Raw genomic sequence first — 17,263 nt, forward strand, 5'->3', positions numbered from 1 at the left:
CAAAGCCTCTGAGTTCAGGACACAGGCCCAAGAACCCTTGTGCCAAGCCCTCTGCCAATCCAGGACAATGAAGAGTGCCAACCCCACGGCCGCTCCTTTCCATCGGACGGGAAGGTGTGTGCCGGTCAGCAGAGGCCGGACCCAAAGACCAGCCAGGGAGGCAGAGAGAGTGCTGGTCTCACCAGCTGCCCCAACAGGACGTGCCCACGTCGGGAGGGGATTTTGTTTTCTTCACGGCTGTCCCCCAGAACCACAGCGGGCAGTCCATAATACTTGCTGGGTGGATGAATGAGTCACTAAAAGGAACCAGAAGCCTGAAGAGAGAGGGAGAGGAAACCAAGCCGAGCCAAACTCCACCATCCTTGGCATCCAAGGCCCTGCCCCGACACATCCAACCCTACCACGCCTGCACCCGGCCGGCCTGAGTGCCCCTGCTGCCCTGGCTGCCCCTCTCGGCGTGAGGAGGGGGCAAGTGCCTGGGCTTTGGGGTCAACCAAAGCTGGGATCAGGAGTCCACCCAGCTATCACCAGCCTGTGACTTCCATCGGGCACCCAGAGTCTTCACGTGTTTCCTCCTGAGCAAAATGGCACCACCAAACGCGCCGCTCCCGGCGTCGAGAGGAGAGAGGATCACGCGTGACGTAACGTGTGAAAAGCGTCTGGCTCGCGCCTGAAGATCCTACGGGCTCGTTAAAGAGGCAGCCGAGATGACGGTGATGACGGCTTCGCGCTGACATCACCTGCTGAGTGGCTGTCTCCCCCTGACATCACCCGTCTCATCTCCAGGCCAGCTCACCCGGGACTCCTGACGGGCAGCACAAGGACCCTTCTGTTCCCCTACGTGCTGGGGGGACTTGGGTGGGAAATGCAGGCCTGCCACTCAGCTGGGTGTCAGGAGACGATGGGAAGAAGCTAGGTGGTGCCAGCCCCTGGGGCGGGCGCATCTCCCGAGAGCCCCCCTGCCAGACGTAAACAGGCCTTCTCAGAAGGATGAGAAACCTGGACGAGGAGCCCCAGGCCCTGCCTTGTTGGGAAAAGGCTGGGCGGAAGAAAGCTAGTCACCTGTGGGTGAGCTAATCGGGCCGCCGGGCTCGCTCACGGGCCCCCACCCCAACTGGCAGCCAGCCCCGCCCTCCTTCCTCCTGTTTCTGGCTTCTACTCAACCCAGCCCCCTGACCTGTGAGCCACCAGGGGTGTGGAGCAAGGGTCCTAGGAACCCATCGGAAGGAACCTAGCTTCTAACTCCTGATGACACCCTGAAGTGGAGCCTGGGCACCACCCATCTCTGAGCCTCAGTTTCCCCATCTGTAAGTGGAGAACTTGGGCTAGAAGTTCTCAGCTCCAGATGGAAGGACCACCACGACCCCTCCCCGGCATCTGGCCTCTATACCTGCCCTGATCTACTCCAGAGCAGTCATCTGAGTCACCCGCCCCCTCACATCCCTCCCTCATTTCTGGCCTGTCCACAGGCACCACCCCCAACCTGGATGCCCTCCAGCCCCCTCACCCTTTTGTTCTTACTCCTTTATTTCATTCTATTTTTTAAAATGGTTTATTTATCTATCTGTTTATTTATTTTGGCTGCACAGGGATCTTAGTTGCAGTACACAGGATCTTCCTTGCGGCACGTGGGATCTTTATTTGCAGCAGGCGAACTTCTTAGTTGCGGCATGCATGCGGAATCTAGGTCTCCGACCAGGGACTGAATCCGGGCTCCCTGCAACGGGAGTGCAGAGCTCCCACTGGACCACCTAGTCCTGGGCCTGTCCACCCCCCTGAGCCCCTTATCCACCTGAAGGATGCCACAGGACCCTAACTAATTGCACAGTATTTTCACTGCACCTGTTATGACACGGACCCAGAACTGGGGTGACTCAGGCCCAGTTCCCACCCCAGAGCTCCCAGGCGGGGAAAGAGAAGCCAAAGGTTATAGATGGTGACCCACACACGAGAGAGGAGGCCACCTCCGTTCAGAGGTCCACTCATCAGGTATGTGTCAACCGCACCTGCTGCCTCCCCAGGTCCCTGCACCCTCTGTCCTCACACTCACGCACACATCTCATGCCCCAAGTCCCATTCATTCCTTTCACGAATAGTTAAGTATCACCTGCAGACCCACTGTGTGCGCTAGACGAGGAACGCCACCAGACGGGGAAGATGGAGCCACACGGTCCATCCTGGGGGTGTCATGGTGAATCCCTGCCCCTGCGGGATAAGGGGGTTGGTTCACATCAATGACCAGGTCCCCAGGGGATGACACGTATTCTTTTGTGGTAGGACACTCACAGGATCCCACACACAGGTGCACACCACTCACCCCTCCCCGGCCACAGCTGCTTTCACACCAGCACATCTGGGAGGGGGGCAGGATCTAGATCATCATCCATCCTACACTGGACAGCTGAGGCCCAGCGTGTTGGTGACCCGCCGTCCACCGCACAAGCCAGGGGGAGCCAGGGCTCCAGGCCACATTCCCGCTCCTCTCCCTGGCCCTCCCCTCCTGTGTGTACTCAGGTGGGTGCACAGACACCACTTCCTTCTCCAAACTCATGCCCCCATCTCCACCCTCACTTGGGCGAGGGGAGCCTAGCTACCTCGATCCACCGGGGACAACCTGGGGCTCCCCTAAAGCTCCAGCCAGGTGATGTGATTCAATAAAGTGACCCCACGGGCTTCCCTGGTGGTGCGGTGGTTGAGAGGCCACCTGCCGATGCAGGGGACGCGGGTTCGTGCCCCGGTCCGGGAAGATCCCACGTGCCGCGGAGTGACTGGGCCCGTGAGCCATGGCTGCTGGGCCTGCGTGTCCGGAGCCTGTGCTCCTCAACGGGAGAGGCCGCAACAGTGAGAGGCCCGCATACCGCAAAAAAAAAAAAGTACCAATAAAGTGACCCGTGCCTGCCCTTCTCTCCCAACCCCAGGGACGCGGAGAGCCTGGAGGAACCCAGCCAAGGTCACACCATTCCCTCCTTAGGGCCCGATCACTGCTGACGGGCAGCCCCCCCCCTTCCAAAAGCCCATGGTCTCGGGAGCGTGCACAGGGCCAGCCCTTGGGAGATCTGGGTCTAACTGATGGTGTGCCACCTACCGGGGCTGTGTGACGTAGAGCTACCTGCTTCCCCTCTCTGGGCCTCAGTCTCCTCCTCCCGTAGACACCTATGGCACCCTGCTCCTTCCTTCCTCACAGAGCAGTGGTGGGAGGCGAGAGCCAGGCCCCAACGGAGCCTTTCTATCCAAATCCCACCTTGGCTTGGGCCCTGGCTGAACCTCACTTTTCCACGAAGCCTCACAGTACGGCCATCCTTATCAGCCGCCGTGTGTGACCACCCAGTGCTGTGCGTCCTTCTTTCAACCCCCTACAGCAACCCTCTAACCATAACTCTACCCATCTGACAGATGAGGACACAGATGCTCAGAAAGGCTGAGTAGCTTGCCCAAGGTCACACAGCAGGAAGACTTCGGGGCCAGCTTCAAAGCAAAGCCTGCCAGAAGCAAACATGTGTCCCACACCCACACACCTCCCCTGAGCAGCCCCCCAAGCACGGCTCACTGCCCAGTGGCTCGCGTGCGGGTATCTGCAGAAAGGCTGAGGGGTCCTCCCTTGGTTCGTTATTCCAAACTGTCTTTTTTGCCTCCCTCAAGAGAGTGAGGGGCTTCAGGACAGCGGCCAGGCCTCCTTTCTGGGGTCGCAGTGAGGCCCAACGTGGGCTTCCCGGAGTCATCATGGGTCCTGACAACCAGAAGGGACCCTACAGATACGGAGATGTAATTTTCTGAGCCAAAAACAGGGCGGAGGGCGGTGCCAAGATCGCGGACCTTCCGGGACGTTGGGATGAGTTACGGAGACGGTGGAGATGCTGGCAGCTGGCAGCCCTCCGTGACGTGGGGTCGCCCAGTCTGCCCTCACGTCTGCAGCAGCAGACAAATGGGAGCAAGGAGGCACTGGTTTCACTGCCGAAAAAGAAACCCTGTCTGAAGCCTGGGATGAGAAAATCACTCCTCTTCCAAAGTTCTGACCCTGCAGAAGGCCAGGCCGGCAGGGAGGGGTCCCAGGCGCTGCCCCTGGCATCCCTATGTCCCCTCCCACTGGGCTCCAGGGTCCTGGCCCTCCAAGGCCTGCAGGGTGAGAACCCTCCTGGTGGGACTGACATAGCTCTCAACTGGCTCCCCAAGGTGAGTGGTGGGCACCCGGACCTTAGCCAGCGCCAGCTCTGTGCCACGCCCACCTGCCCGCCACCCCAAGTGCTCACGGAAGCCTCGAGAGCTCTCGGCAGCGCCATGAGGACGGACGCAGCCCACACAGGCAGTGACTCAACATCTCACCAGATAAATGTAGCACCTGCATCACCAAGACTGGGTCCACCCGTACCAGGAGCGTCACTACCCACGATACTCCACCTGCCCACCCCTGCCCCCAGGCTCCAGGGGTCTCTTTTTTAGGCAGTCCTTCCAGTTCGTCAGCCCCATTCTACAGATCCCAAGGATGGTGTCCGCTGGGATTTACCCTGGACACATAACGAGGCTTGAGGCTTCCCCGAGGTGACACCATGAGCTCCCGGGGGCAGAAATCAGTGCCCTTCTCTCGTGCTTGGTCCCAGGGGCCATCAGCCTACACTCCATTGCATCAACTGCTCAGCAGCCTCTGCCTCCTGCCTCCGAGCAGAATCTACAGCCACCGGGTCCCGCTGCGGACTCTCCTCTCTCCTCATCTGGGGTGTTTCCCATACCCCGATCACTCTCACTCCCCTACCACCACCACCCTCACCACGATCTGCCCCCAGACCTCCCGCCAGCTGTTCTGCCTCAATGCGTCCACCCAGCCTCCTGAAGAGGAAGCCCGGGGAGGCTCCGGGGCACCTGCCGGAGGACAGGGAGCCCTGGACCAAGAGTCACGAGATGTGGTTTTGGATCCTGATTCTTGTAACTCTGGGACCTTAGCCACGTGTCTTCCCAGCCCTGGGCCTCGGCTTCTCCATCTGAAAAGGAAAAGAGGTCCCCTCCAGCTCTAAGGGTTGTGGCACACCCCATCCAGGAGGCTCAGGAGTAGGGGAGGGAGAAGGGTGCCTGAGGAAGGTGGCACGGGGGCTCCCACAGAAGCTCTGGGCCCGAGCCCTGGACAGAAGTCACATCCTGAAAGACAGACCCCGACTGGTTGCCAGGGGACGAGTGTGTGTGTATCTACTTAATGGGTCAGGACTTCTTTTTGGAGCGATGACATGCTCTGAAATTAGACCATGGCGAACACTGCACAACTTTTTGAATATATGAAAACACACTGCAGTGTACATTTTACTTTTTTTTTTTTCCGACCGCACTGTGCAGCACATGGGATCTTAGTTCCCTGACCAGGGATTGAACCCGGGACCCCTGTAGTGGAAGCACGGAGTCTTAACCACTGGACCACCAGGGAAGTCCTGAAGTGTGCATTTTAAAGGAAATAATTTTCAAAAAAAAAAAAAATCCAACATGCTAGAGGAAGAGAACAAAGTCCCTAAAGGCACCACTGAGCCCCAACCCGAGGCTCTGAGGACCTACCCACAGGCTTCTTCTTGGGGGGGATACATAAACCCCTCTTTGTTTACGCCTCTGTACTTGGGCTTTCTATTACCTGGAGCCAAACACGCTCCTAACTGGTGGTCTCGTCCCTGTGCCACCCGCCGGGACTAGAGGGGGCTCCGCACACTGGGCGGCATGTGTCTGAGGCTGGTGGTCAGGACTCAGCTAAACGTCAAGTTCCTGGGCATGGTCGCTGCCAGCGGCCTCTGGATCACCACACAGATGTGTGCACACACACGTGCACGCACAAAAGCGTGTGTCTGAATAATCCAGGGGATCAACTGTTCTGAGGCTTCACACTTGTGCTCTCTCCACACGCGCCAGCTGCCCTTCACGGAGGGGGAACCCCCCAAACTGGTCTGCACACAGTGGCCCCCCCCCACCATTGCCATTACCCGCCGGATGTCTCTGAGAGGCACAGCCAGGCCAGCAGAGGCAGCAACTGGGGACGAGGGGGTGAGCCTGTGAGAGCTGGGATGCAAGGGTGGAAAAGCCCCTTGACCTTCCAAGGCCCTGCCCCAAATGTCCCGGCACCCAGCTTGCTTCTAATTCACTTAACAAGTTGGTACAGGACACTCACTGTGTCAGGCAGCGAGCTGGGGGCAGGGATGCAGAGGGACAGGGCAGCACGGCCCTGACCCATTGGAGGGAGACGGACAAGTACAAGGCCAGTTGGAACACAGCAGGCGAGGGGCGCTGAGCTGTAGGAACACAGAGGAGGGGCACCTAACACAGACCCGGGAGGGGACATCAGAGAAGGCTTCCGGAGGGAAGTGACATCCAAGCTGGGACCTGCAAGAATTGGCCCAGTGAAATGGATGGGGAGCGGTAAAGCGTGTCTAAAGGAGAAGCAATAGCACGTTGTGAAGCAAGACGGGAGCGCAGCATGTTCTGAAAACTGCTGAAGCTCATCACGGCTTTCATAGGAACAGGCAGGGCCCGGCTGGGAGTGAGGCAATCAGATGAAGGTCTTCACCTGGACCCAACACAAGCGCCTCCCCCGCTCCGCCCCGCCCCAAGCTGGTCCACGCGGAAGACCTTCTGGAGTGTCATTTCCCATCTCTGGACCCTTTCCTACACTGCTGCCCCCACCTCGCCCCACCCCAGAATGCCCACCGCAGACTACTCCTGAATCCCACCCGTCCTCCAGTCACCTCCTGCAGGCTGCCCCCAGGGGAGTACGGTGGGGCCCATACCCCTGGGTAGCCCAGCACCAAGGTAGGGCTTGGCATCGGGACACCTGATCACCCACCCCAAGGGTCTGAGAGGTGGACACGCCAAGGGGACTAAGCACTTCTACCCCTGGGGTTTTCCCAGCTTACAGAAACAGAGACTCAGCACAGCCCACGCGCCGCGCGCAGAGTAGGCAAGGGCAGAGCAGGGAATGATGGCGGCCAGGTCCTCTCTGGGCAGGCCTAGAGCTCTCCAAGGGCCAGCCTCTGGGATCATCGTGTGACAAGTTGAGAAAACACTCTTCACTGGCGTGGGGACCAGCTTCTCCCAACGGAACACGCGGATCCTCCCAAGAACCCTGTCACGCAGGGATAACCACACTCATTTGTTCAGGTGAGGCTCAGAGAGGTAAAGTCACTCGTCTGAAGTCACACAGCAGGTGAGGGGTAGAACTGGGGCTCCAACCCTTGCCTGTCTGGTTTCAAAGGCTCTGATGGTTAAACGGCACCCTGCTGGCAAGTGGGGAAGCTCTAAGGAAGCCAAAGGAGCCTGCCCCCAAGGAGGGGCACTGGCCTCCCACCCAGGGCGTCCAGGAGCATCTCCCTGCCCTGGATGTGCAGAGAACAGAGCATCTGAGGCAGTGGCTGGCTCCGGGCGGGCGGGTGGGCAATGGACCAGGATCAGAGGGAGGATGTGGTTAGCCTATCCACCCAGAGGGCTGCACCCCCCAGCCAGGGTACACATGGAGAACAGGGGCACCTAGCTCCTTCCCAGAGGCCCTACCTTTCCCAAGCTGGGCCTCTCTGCTGAAAGCCACCACACCTGAAAAACCAGCTCCTGGATAAACATGAGACACCAGACGGGCCCAGTCACAAGACCCCCTTGGAGCCCGCCAGGACCACCTTGGAGCTGGCTGGGTGGGTGGGCAGGCAGGAGTCCTGTCTGCTCCAGGGAGCCACCCAGGGGCACCCGAGGGCCCTTCTGCACAGGGCTAACCTGCCATGGTCCCTCCACCGAGTACAGCCCAAGGGTGGGATTCAGGGGTCCAGCTTTTGAGGACATGGGGGAGGGGACAATGGTGGGGTGGAGGGCGGGGCAGCTGGCTCATCAGGAAAAGTCAATGACTTCCTCACAAGAAACAGTTAAAACCCCCCAAATCTCTCAAGACACCCATAGGCCATGCTGTTGTCACCCACGGTGCTCCCTTTCCTTAGGAAGCCACGACCCCTGGGGGGGCCCCCCTTCACTCAGGGACCGCCATTCATGAGCCCACAGGCAGCGCTGCCTCCATTTTCTAGATGGTCAAACTGAGGCTCAGCAGGCTGGCAGTCATCCAAGCCACGCACAGCAGGCAGGCGGCAGAGCTGGAATCGGCCTGACCAGAAGCTTGTGACCAACCGAAATCTCAGTGCTGCCGTCCACACGGACATCCAGCGCATCTGTGGATCTCAGATGTGTGTCAACCAACGTTTTATCCAGAGCCCTAACAGGTAACTCGGACAGAAGTGGCCCTACTCCAACTCAGAGGGGGACACGGGGTGCTGGAAGCCCGCATGTCCCCACCTCCTTCCCCCGCGGGGTCCCGTGCCCTCTGGGGCTCTGCGGAAGCCCAGCGGCTTGTGTGACCCCTGCTGAGGCTCACGCTGGCCCTGGAAACCAGATGCTCTGTTCTGTTCACAGATGACCAGGCCGAAGCACAGAGACGTGGTGTCACCCACCCGAGGTCACACAGTCCCATTGTGTCTGACCCTAAATCAGGCTCCTGCCTGCCCTCCTTCCATATCCGCTTGTCTCAGGAAAACACAGAATTTGTATCCCAAACTATAGAGCTGCAGAAGTGGAGACCAGGGACTCACTGCCAGAGACCCCCAGACTCCTGGGGGAGCGGGGCACACAGAGACAGGCAAGACACCACTGGGCACAGAGAGCTTCCCTCCCTTCAGGTTCACCCTCTGCCCCCAGAGCATCAATTGTCCAGGAAGCCACCTGGTCATTGGGCGGGTGGAAGACTGCAGACCTGAGGGCGGCTGCAGGCAGGTGTAATTTCATCGGGAGCTCCCCGTTTGTGCAAGTCACCAGAAACGGAGGATGAAATTCCAGCTCTGCGGACAGAAGTGTGCAGCGATCCTGGCTCAGGGTCAGCTCTCAAAGCGGGTGGGGAGGGGGTGTCTTTGTGAACATGAGGAAAAGATACCCCCTCCTCTGGGCGGCCCCAAGCCGGAGCTCAGCTCTCCTCCACGAGAAGAGTGGCAGAGCTCGGTGGTATAGCCGTGCCGTGGAGTACTACTCAGCCACCAAAAGGACCAGCTCCCGATGCCCCGACAATGCATTAGGTGGAATGGAAGAAGCTAGACGCAGGCTGCATACTGCGTGATTGCATTTATATGGCGCTCTAGAGGATGCGAAGCCATAGAGACAGAAACCAGATCAGGGGTTGCCAGGGGCTGGGGGAAGGGAGGGGGCTGGCTGCATACCGGCTTGAGAGAGCCTTTGGCGGGGGTGGAATGTTCTGCGTCTTGACAGGGTTTGGGCTATGTGAATGCATGCATTGGTCGAGTTCCTTGGACGGCACACTTAAGCCCTGGGCATTTCACCAGATATTCCTCATCCCTCGACAATATACATGATAACACGTGGGGTGAGCCCTTCCTACGTGCCGGCCTGGGGCTGGATGCCAGGACCTGAGACCCTGCAGACCTGGTGCCTCTGCAAGTTTCTCACTAGTTTGTGGAGTGACCGACGGATGGATGGACAGATACAGACCCCCCCATAGGGCAATTCTGCCAGTAGCCAGAAAACGTACCTTGAGACCCCACTAGACCCCGCCAGCAAACAGGCCTGGCCCTGCCCAAGCCTCCAGGAGAGAAGCAGCCTGAAGAGTCTCCTCCAGCTACAGGCCAGGAAGGGACATGGCCTCAGCTGTCCCTCCTTCCCCAACCACACAGCCAGGCCGGGCACCTAGGAGCTGCCCAGGACCCTAAGCCCTCAAGCTGGGACCTCTCGCCTCTGGCTTCCCACCCCGTCTCCACTCCAGACCTGCAGCGGTGTGACCCACCTACCCCTCTGTGGAGCCTCCACCATGCAACACTGAACCCCCCAAAACCACAGCACCACCATCGGGCTCAGGCAGAGCGGGGGCATCATCGCCACTTCACACACAAACACACAGCCCGCTGGGGGGAGGGGACATGGGTCACTCCCTGGCCTTGGGCCCTCCCGTGACATTCCAGGGGCCGCAGTGCAACACAGGGGCTGGGGCTTCTGCCTTGGATGGCGGCATGGCAGCGGGGAGGTAATTCCCAGCAACCAGCGTGCTGTACTCACCTGGCATCCCTTTAAAGGGACAGCCCCTCAAACCTGTGACCAGCCCACCAAGGACCCTCCCCTACCAGGGGCCCCAGAGGCGCAATCTCCAGCCTTGGAGGGGGGAGCAACAGAGAAACAGCCTCCCGGGGCTCAGGCCTGGCTCTGCAAATCCTAAGTCGGTGTCAGACAGGGCGACCCCGGCAACCTCCCTGCTCCTCCCAACACTTCTTCATACACTGTATGGACCGCAGTGGCACAGAAGACCCTGAACACCAGGGCCTCCCAGCCTGGGGATCCCTGAGGCCCCACGCTGCCCAGGCCTAACAGGAGATCTGGACACTTGGACCCCAGACAGGAGAAAGCCCAACCGAGGAAATCAGAAACGCCGCTGCCTGATTCAGACTCGCTCTAGACCATCCCCCGACCCTCAGGTTGAGTCCTGACCCCAACCCCAGGCCCCAGCCACACCCTGAGTCCCTCCCTAGCCCCAACAGTCTCACTGCCAGAGGCTGCAGCTGAAAGGTTGCCAGAAAAGACACAAGACCCCCAGTTCAGTCTGAACGTCAGGTAAACAGGAAGTAAATTTTCAGTGTCACTGAGAGCCCAGTACTGCATTGTCTGTTACTTATCCGAAATCCAAATGTAACTGGGTGTCCCTCTTTTAACTGGCTAAATCTGGCAGCCCGGAGCAGGTGGTCCTGAAGGAGGGAGACAGGTGGGCACACAAATAGCTGTGGGTCAGCCAGGCCCAGCTCAGGACCAGGAGGGAGTTCGGAGCGAGAGCTCTGCTCCCTGCCGGGCACACCCCCGCCACTCACGCCAAGCCCGTGCCTGGTCAAAGCAAAGCCTCACCCCGAAGTGCAGGAGGGCTGTGCCCCATGCGCCATCCTCCCCCAGCGCTCTGAGCCTCTTTGTGCCATCAGACATAACCCATAGCACGAAGTCTGAACTGACGAAATATCAACCCCAGTGAGACAGTCCCAGCCAGACATCCTGCAAATGAGGAACCCGGGCGCCCAGCGAGGCTGGCTCCCCTTGGGACTCACCTGGACACCCCAACATTTACACCCAGAAGTCTCCACTGTCACCCTGTCACCAAAGGGGTGACATGCCACTGTCTTCGGACCAGGTTTGTCTCCTTCGCTCCTCCCATATAAAACAATCCTCCCCACCTGCCCCTGCTTGTGAATTCCTGCCGGGAATTCCCTTCCAGTCACCACAAGGGGTCACATCTCATAGGCCCCACATCCTCCCGGGGGATCCCGAGCCCTCGGTCCTGGGTCTCGCTCTGCTCTCCGGGACTTGTGAATTAACCCTGCAAGTTCTGTTCCCAGTGCCCCCTGAGGCCTCCACAGAACCCCTGGAGCTGGCACACCCTACTGGTCTGTGCCAAGGAACCTGGCTCTGTCCTGGCTGCAGGGCATCAAAGAGAGAGATGTCCGCAAATGGCTGAGAGTCGGAGGATCAAGAGACGCTGGATGGATGACGCTCAGGGAGCAAAGCCCCAGACTCAGGTTTGGGGGAGACACAGGCTGGGGTGATGGGGTGAGGAGTCTCCCAGAGGATGTGGGGCAGGAAGCTCAGGAAAAGACCCTGGGATTCCAACCATTGTGGGAACCTGCCCCAGAGACGGGAATTCAGGAACAACGCGAGAAAGCGTGCTTAGCAATTCGGACCCTGGGGCAGGACTTCATTCATTCATTCACTCAACAAGTATTTGGGGACCAGCCCTGGGGCACCACGGAACCAAAAGCAAGCCTCAGTCCCCGCCCTGTCCCTAGTACAATCGGGACGTGTAACTCTTGATTAAGATCAATGTTGGGATAGGGGAAGGACAGAATGTCATGGGGACACAGAGGTAGCACCTTGGCCAGTCCTGGGAAGGTCTGGGAAGGCTTCCGGCTGGAGGACACGACAGCCAGCTGAGTCCTGACAGAGGAGAGAAAAAAGGCAAATTCTACAGCTCTTATCCCCCATCCTCACCAAGTGGGGCCCTGCCCCTGCAGGTGGGAAGAACCTCTGAGGTGAGAGGAACGGCACGTGCAAAGGCCATTCAGGAAAACTGTAAGATTGCAGGTCTCAAAGAGTGGGCCCAGGAGGCAGCGGGTGGGCAGACGAGAGCCAGAGGACACGAAGCAGAACCTGGAACGAGGATGGACCAGCAGATGCGGTCTGTGGTTCCAGCGTCACGCTTAGGACACGAGAGCCCCAAGCTGTCACCCACCACATCACCCTCAGCTCCTCACCCGGGGTCTCCAACAACGGGACCATTACCAAACTGGGGACGCCCTGGCTGCTGGAGACAGGGAGGCTGTAAGAACAGCTGTCTCCGAGACCCCTATCATTACGTCTGCCTTTCCGTCTATTTCCAATCATCAAGCAACTGGAACCACGTCAGAAGGCTAGCCAGCTCGGGGAGACTGCCTTAAACGAACAGATAAAGCACAGTGCAAATAAATGACCCTTCCTCCAGCATCTAGAGAACGGTCCTCTTAAGTAGGTTAAGCCTGCCCCGACAATGCTACCTTCCCAGACCCAGTTTTGCAACCTTCTCCCCCCAAGTCCACCCACATTTTGAACGAGTGGTCAGTGAGTGGCGGCCGAGAACCAACCCTGCCTCGCTTCCTCCGCTGGGGTCCTCTGGGACCCTTTGAGTCAGAGCCACAACTTTCTAGGTCACCCTCGGAGCAGGGTACAGAACGGGGTGTGGTCTTAAGCTCCCCACCTCCCAAAGGCAGATTGGGGGCTCCAACATCCTGACCCCTTGGGGCCAGGCCTATCCCTTGGTCCATAGGTCCCTGTTCAGAAGAAGGCAGAGGGTACCCCCCACCCTCCCGGACCCCTACTCCTGATGGCCACCTGACCACCCCCATCCTTTCTGCCCTTGTGCCCGGCCCCTCCCTGCCAGCAGTCACCAGCCTCCCCCCCCACCACTGCCTCTCACTCTGAATAAATAATCGATGTCGATGCCCTTACCCTTTGGGGATGACGTTGCTGAAATAAATGTGCTGCTCAGAGGCACCTCCCCAGCCCGGAGGCCCCAGGTCAGTACCAGCGAGCAGCAGTCCTAGCCACCGAGCAACCAGACACACGAGGGAGACGATGGCCAGAGGGGTCAGAGCAGCTTCTGGCCACCCCTTCCTTCTGCTGTGGGCAGTAAGAGAAGCCCCCGCAAATGCCCACTCCCCTAGAAGCTGTCCGGGCCTGCCCCACGCCCCACATCGACAGCACCATACTCCACCCAAGGCCACTGCTTTCCCCACGTGCCGGGCAAGGAGACCCCTACATGCCGAGCTCCCTCACTTGGGCTATGATGTGGACACAGGAGCCTCCCAGCCCAGGTCTAGTCCTGGGAGCCTGGGTCACAGGACCAGATGTCCAGGGCTCGAGCCCCCTCCAGCAACGCCAGGAGGGCGGAACTCTCAGATGCACTGTCCCCCTCTCACCTGGGCCCAGGCCGGGGCATCACCCCTCTCCCTGGCCACAGGCAGGGGCTGGGGAACCCAGGAAAGGCATTAAGCCCATCATACTCAAAGCCCATCCACATCCTATGGCTGCTCCAGGGGCCTCCCCACCCATCTGCGGGAACTCAGAGACCACCCACAGACAGAGCATCCCCAACTTGCTCCTCTGAAAGCTTTGCGACCCCCACTGCCATCCTCTGAGTCTCCTTCCCCCACCCCACGAGGAGCTCAGCTGCCACCACTCAGGCCAGCCCCCTCCCCAGGGACCCCAACAGGAACCACTGTGCCGGGGCAGTCCTGCCTGGCTGTCCTGTTCAGTCCTGCCTGAACTCAGCCTATAAGTGGGGGGCACCGGCCAGGAGACCGGCCCAGCCCGAGAAAGGCGGAGGTGGGGGGAATTGAGGGGCGGGGGCCGCGGCCTTCCCAGCCCCCTCCGCTCCCACACTGGCGCCCGCCGTCTGGGCAGCACAACTGACCTCATTCGCCAACTGCAGCAGCCTGCGGGCGCCCGCTGCCCGCCCCGGGCGCCCCTACATCCGGAAGGGCCGGGGGGTGACAGCTCCCGACTGCCACCCCCTCCCGGCAGGTGGGGGCGGCCGTCCCTCCCCTCCCCCGGCCCGAATTATAATCCCAGTCACGTGCCTCCCAATGCACCCAAAAGCCGGACCCAGATTCTGTAACACCTTGAGGGGGAGGGGCGGGGGCCCCGGGGGCGGGGGGTGGGAGGAGAGGGGAGAAGGGCCTCGGCGCCCGCCCCCCGCAAAAGTTTCTCCTACCTTGGAGGATCCCCAAGCGCTCCTGCCAGCGGCGCCCCGGCCCCGGCCCGCGGCCAGGACTCAGACTCCTGCCGCTGCCTCCTTAATTAATCCAGGAGAATGGGGGAAGGAGAGGCAGAGGGAGGCGCGGAGCGGCGGAGGGGGCGGGCGGGAGGAGAGCGGGGCGCTGGGCGGGGAGGGGGCCCGGCGGGGGCTCTCGGGCCGGCCGGGGGGCTGGCGCTCGGCGGCCCCCACCCCCGGCGCGGGCTGCGGCGGAGGGCGGGGCGCGGCGCGGGGAGCGGAGCCGAGAGCGGGAGCGCAGGGAGGCTCTTTGTTCTGTAATCCCAGTAAGATTGCCAGCCATTCGCCCCGGCCCTAATCCCAGCCCCGCGCAACACCACCCTCCATTGGCTGCCATTTACATACGGGATTAGCCCGCCCTGCCCGCCCCGCGCCCCAGCCTGGGCACCGCGGGGGGAGCGCCGTGCCCCCGCCCCGCGCCCGGCGCCCTGAGAGCGCTCCGCCGCAGCGCCCGCCGCCAGGGTGGCCCGCAGGAGCCCCCTGGCTGCCCGCGACGCCCCTCTGCCTCCCCAGGTCAGGCCGCTGCGGATTAGAAAGCCGCGGCTCGGCCCCGGGAGACCCGGGCGCAGGAGCCGGGCGGGAGGGTCAAGGTCACTCAGCGGGCTCCGGGAGGATCCCCGGGAGACACCGGGGCCCGGAGCGACCGTAGGCCCGGCGCGCCACGCGCTGGGGAAACTGGAAGTGCAGCGGCTGGTCACCCCTGCCGTGCCCAGGTTATTTCCCGGTGGCTTGGCCCGGGTGCCTCTTTCAGCCTTTGTCCCCTGGGACGGAAAGGAAGGCAGTGACATGCTGAAGGTCACAGCAGATGCAGTTGAACACGCCAGGTCCCATCTTGTCTGGGCAGCCCTCCTGACTCCCCCCTTCCCCTCCATACCAGCCGTGCTAGGAGTCAGAAGCACACCTCCGATCCTCTGCAAAGCGTGCATCGTAATTCATCACGAGCAGCACGATGGTTCATGGCAGCGCCCCGAGCCCTGTGCTAGGCCCTTGCTATGCTGGACACTGTGGGGAGGGAAACGGACCAGGCAGGCCCCAACCCCAGGGAGTGCCTGCCCTAGAGGGAGGGAGTCAGATTGAGAATCTACTAGGTCCTAGCAAAGCCCACTGGGGCCCTGCCGGGCACACAACGGGCCCTTGGTAAAGGCTGACCTTGGCTGGCCAGGTGTCCCCCTGGCAGGCTGTGTCCACACTGCCCAGCCCGAGGCCAAGCCCAGAGGGCCCCTTGTGCCCATTGAATGCCTTGCCCACAGAGGGTATCGGCCAGAGCAGGGGATTGGGCATGAGGCCACAGTCATGCCCTCTATCCCATGCTGCCCCGGCCTCTTGGGGATACTCTCTCATCCTCCTTGCCGCTGGGAGGCCTGGGGACACCTTGAAGCACCCTGTCTTGTGGTCCCCCTCAGACTCACATCCCCACCTGCCCTGTGCTGGCCCTGGTGTGGCAGAGTGACTAAGGGGAAGGGCCAGGGTCTGGAGCCTGACCAGGTGACTTCAAATCCTGGCTCTTACCACCGTGTGACCTTGGGCAAGGCAGTTCACCCCTCAGAGCCTCCATTTCCCCCTTCCTGCAGCCTCTCAGTGAACCACGGTGTGGTCTCTGCAGGTAACAGTGATGATGGGCACTGCTAGTCAAGCGTCTACTAGGCACCTATATCTACTAGGCATAATACCTAGGCTATCACCATTCCTTACATGAAGCCTGCAAGGCAGTATTATTGGCCTCGTTTTATAATGAGATGAGGTGACTTGCTTAGGGACATGAAGCGTGTGAGTGGCATTGCTGGGACCCTCTCCATAGCCCTCATTCTGCCCACTGGCCTAGGGTCCCTCCATTACATTTGCAAAGACCCATGAGGTTTTGGGGGTTAGGCATGGCCTCAGTGGGCCCAGCTAGGGGAAGCTGGTCCCAGGAAGGGCTGGCTGGCTGAGCTGTTGGCTTCTGGGCAGAATGCTTCCTGGACCCCAAGTCCAGGGGCAGAGTGCCAGAAACCTCTGGACCCCGGCGGGGGCCTAAAGGATCCGAGGCTTGGTGTGTGCTCAGGACTGCCCTCTGCAGGCAGAATCCAGAGCGGCAGACAAACAAGTGGAGTGCTGGGAGGGCACGGCCTGCCTCTGGGCTGTTCCTCCACGTGGGAACAGCCAGCCTCACTTCAGCCTCACCCAGGCAGAGACTGGGGGCAGTGTGATAGAGCAGAAGGCCCTGCCCCTCTCAGTTGCGTGTGACTGGGGTGTGACAGCTGGCTCCACGTTCACTGGCTGTGTCCTAGGCCAAGTTAGTTGCCCTCTCTGGGCCTCAGCTTCCTCATCTGTAAAATGGAGTCAAGATAGTCCTTTCTTAGGAATGAAATTGGGTCATTTGTAGAGAAGTGGATGGACCTAGAGACTGTCATACAGCGTGAAGTAAGTCAGAAAGAGAAAAACAAATATTGTATATTAATGCATATATGTGGAAACTAGAAAAATGGTACAGATGAACCGGCTTGCAAGGCAGAAATAAAGACACAGATGTAGAGAAAAAAACGTATGGACACAAGGGGGGAAGTGGGGGGGGATGAATTGGGAGATTGGGATGAACATATATACACTGATATGTATAAAATAGATAATATCTCTTAGAACTTGCAGTATAAAAAAAAATTAAAAAAAAGATAGTCCTTTCTTCATAAGATTGCTATGAGGATTAACTGGCATGCAATACAGGAAAATTTGTTGGTTTCGGGCTTCCCTGGTGGTGCAGTGGTTGAGAGTCCGCCTGCCGATGCAGGAGACACGGGTTCGTGCCCCAGTCTGGGAAGATCCCACGTGCCGCGGAGCGGCTGGGCCCGTGAGCCATGGCCGCTGAGCCTGCGCGTCCGGAGCCTGTGCTCTGCAATGGGAGAGGCCACAACAGTGAGAGGCCCACGTACCGCAAAAATAAATAAATAAATAACA

At 60.0% G+C, this 17,263-nt stretch overlaps 1 protein-coding gene across 6 annotated transcripts in view; it reads right to left on the reverse strand.

The window, feature by feature from the left end:
* Nucleotides 1-15,263, reverse strand: part of GTF2IRD1 (GTF2I repeat domain containing 1) — a 112,727-nt gene extending 97,464 nt beyond the window's left edge. For 3 of the 6 annotated variants that reach the window (XM_032606912.1, XM_032606907.1, XM_032606911.1), the window contains exon 1: nucleotides 14,273-14,423. The gene's annotated coding sequence lies outside the window, so the exon portion shown is untranslated. Of the gene's footprint in view, nucleotides 1-14,272; nucleotides 14,557-15,206 lie in introns of those variants that run through there. The other 3 variants (XM_032606906.1, XM_032606910.1, XM_032606905.1) reach the window with 3 other exon arrangements.
* Between the last annotated feature and the right edge of the window lie 2,000 nt (nucleotides 15,264-17,263).

This window comes from Phocoena sinus, chromosome 15 (genome assembly GCF_008692025.1).
Source record: "Phocoena sinus isolate mPhoSin1 chromosome 15, mPhoSin1.pri, whole genome shotgun sequence".
In the NCBI taxonomy this organism is placed as follows: domain Eukaryota; kingdom Metazoa; phylum Chordata; class Mammalia; order Artiodactyla; family Phocoenidae; genus Phocoena; species Phocoena sinus.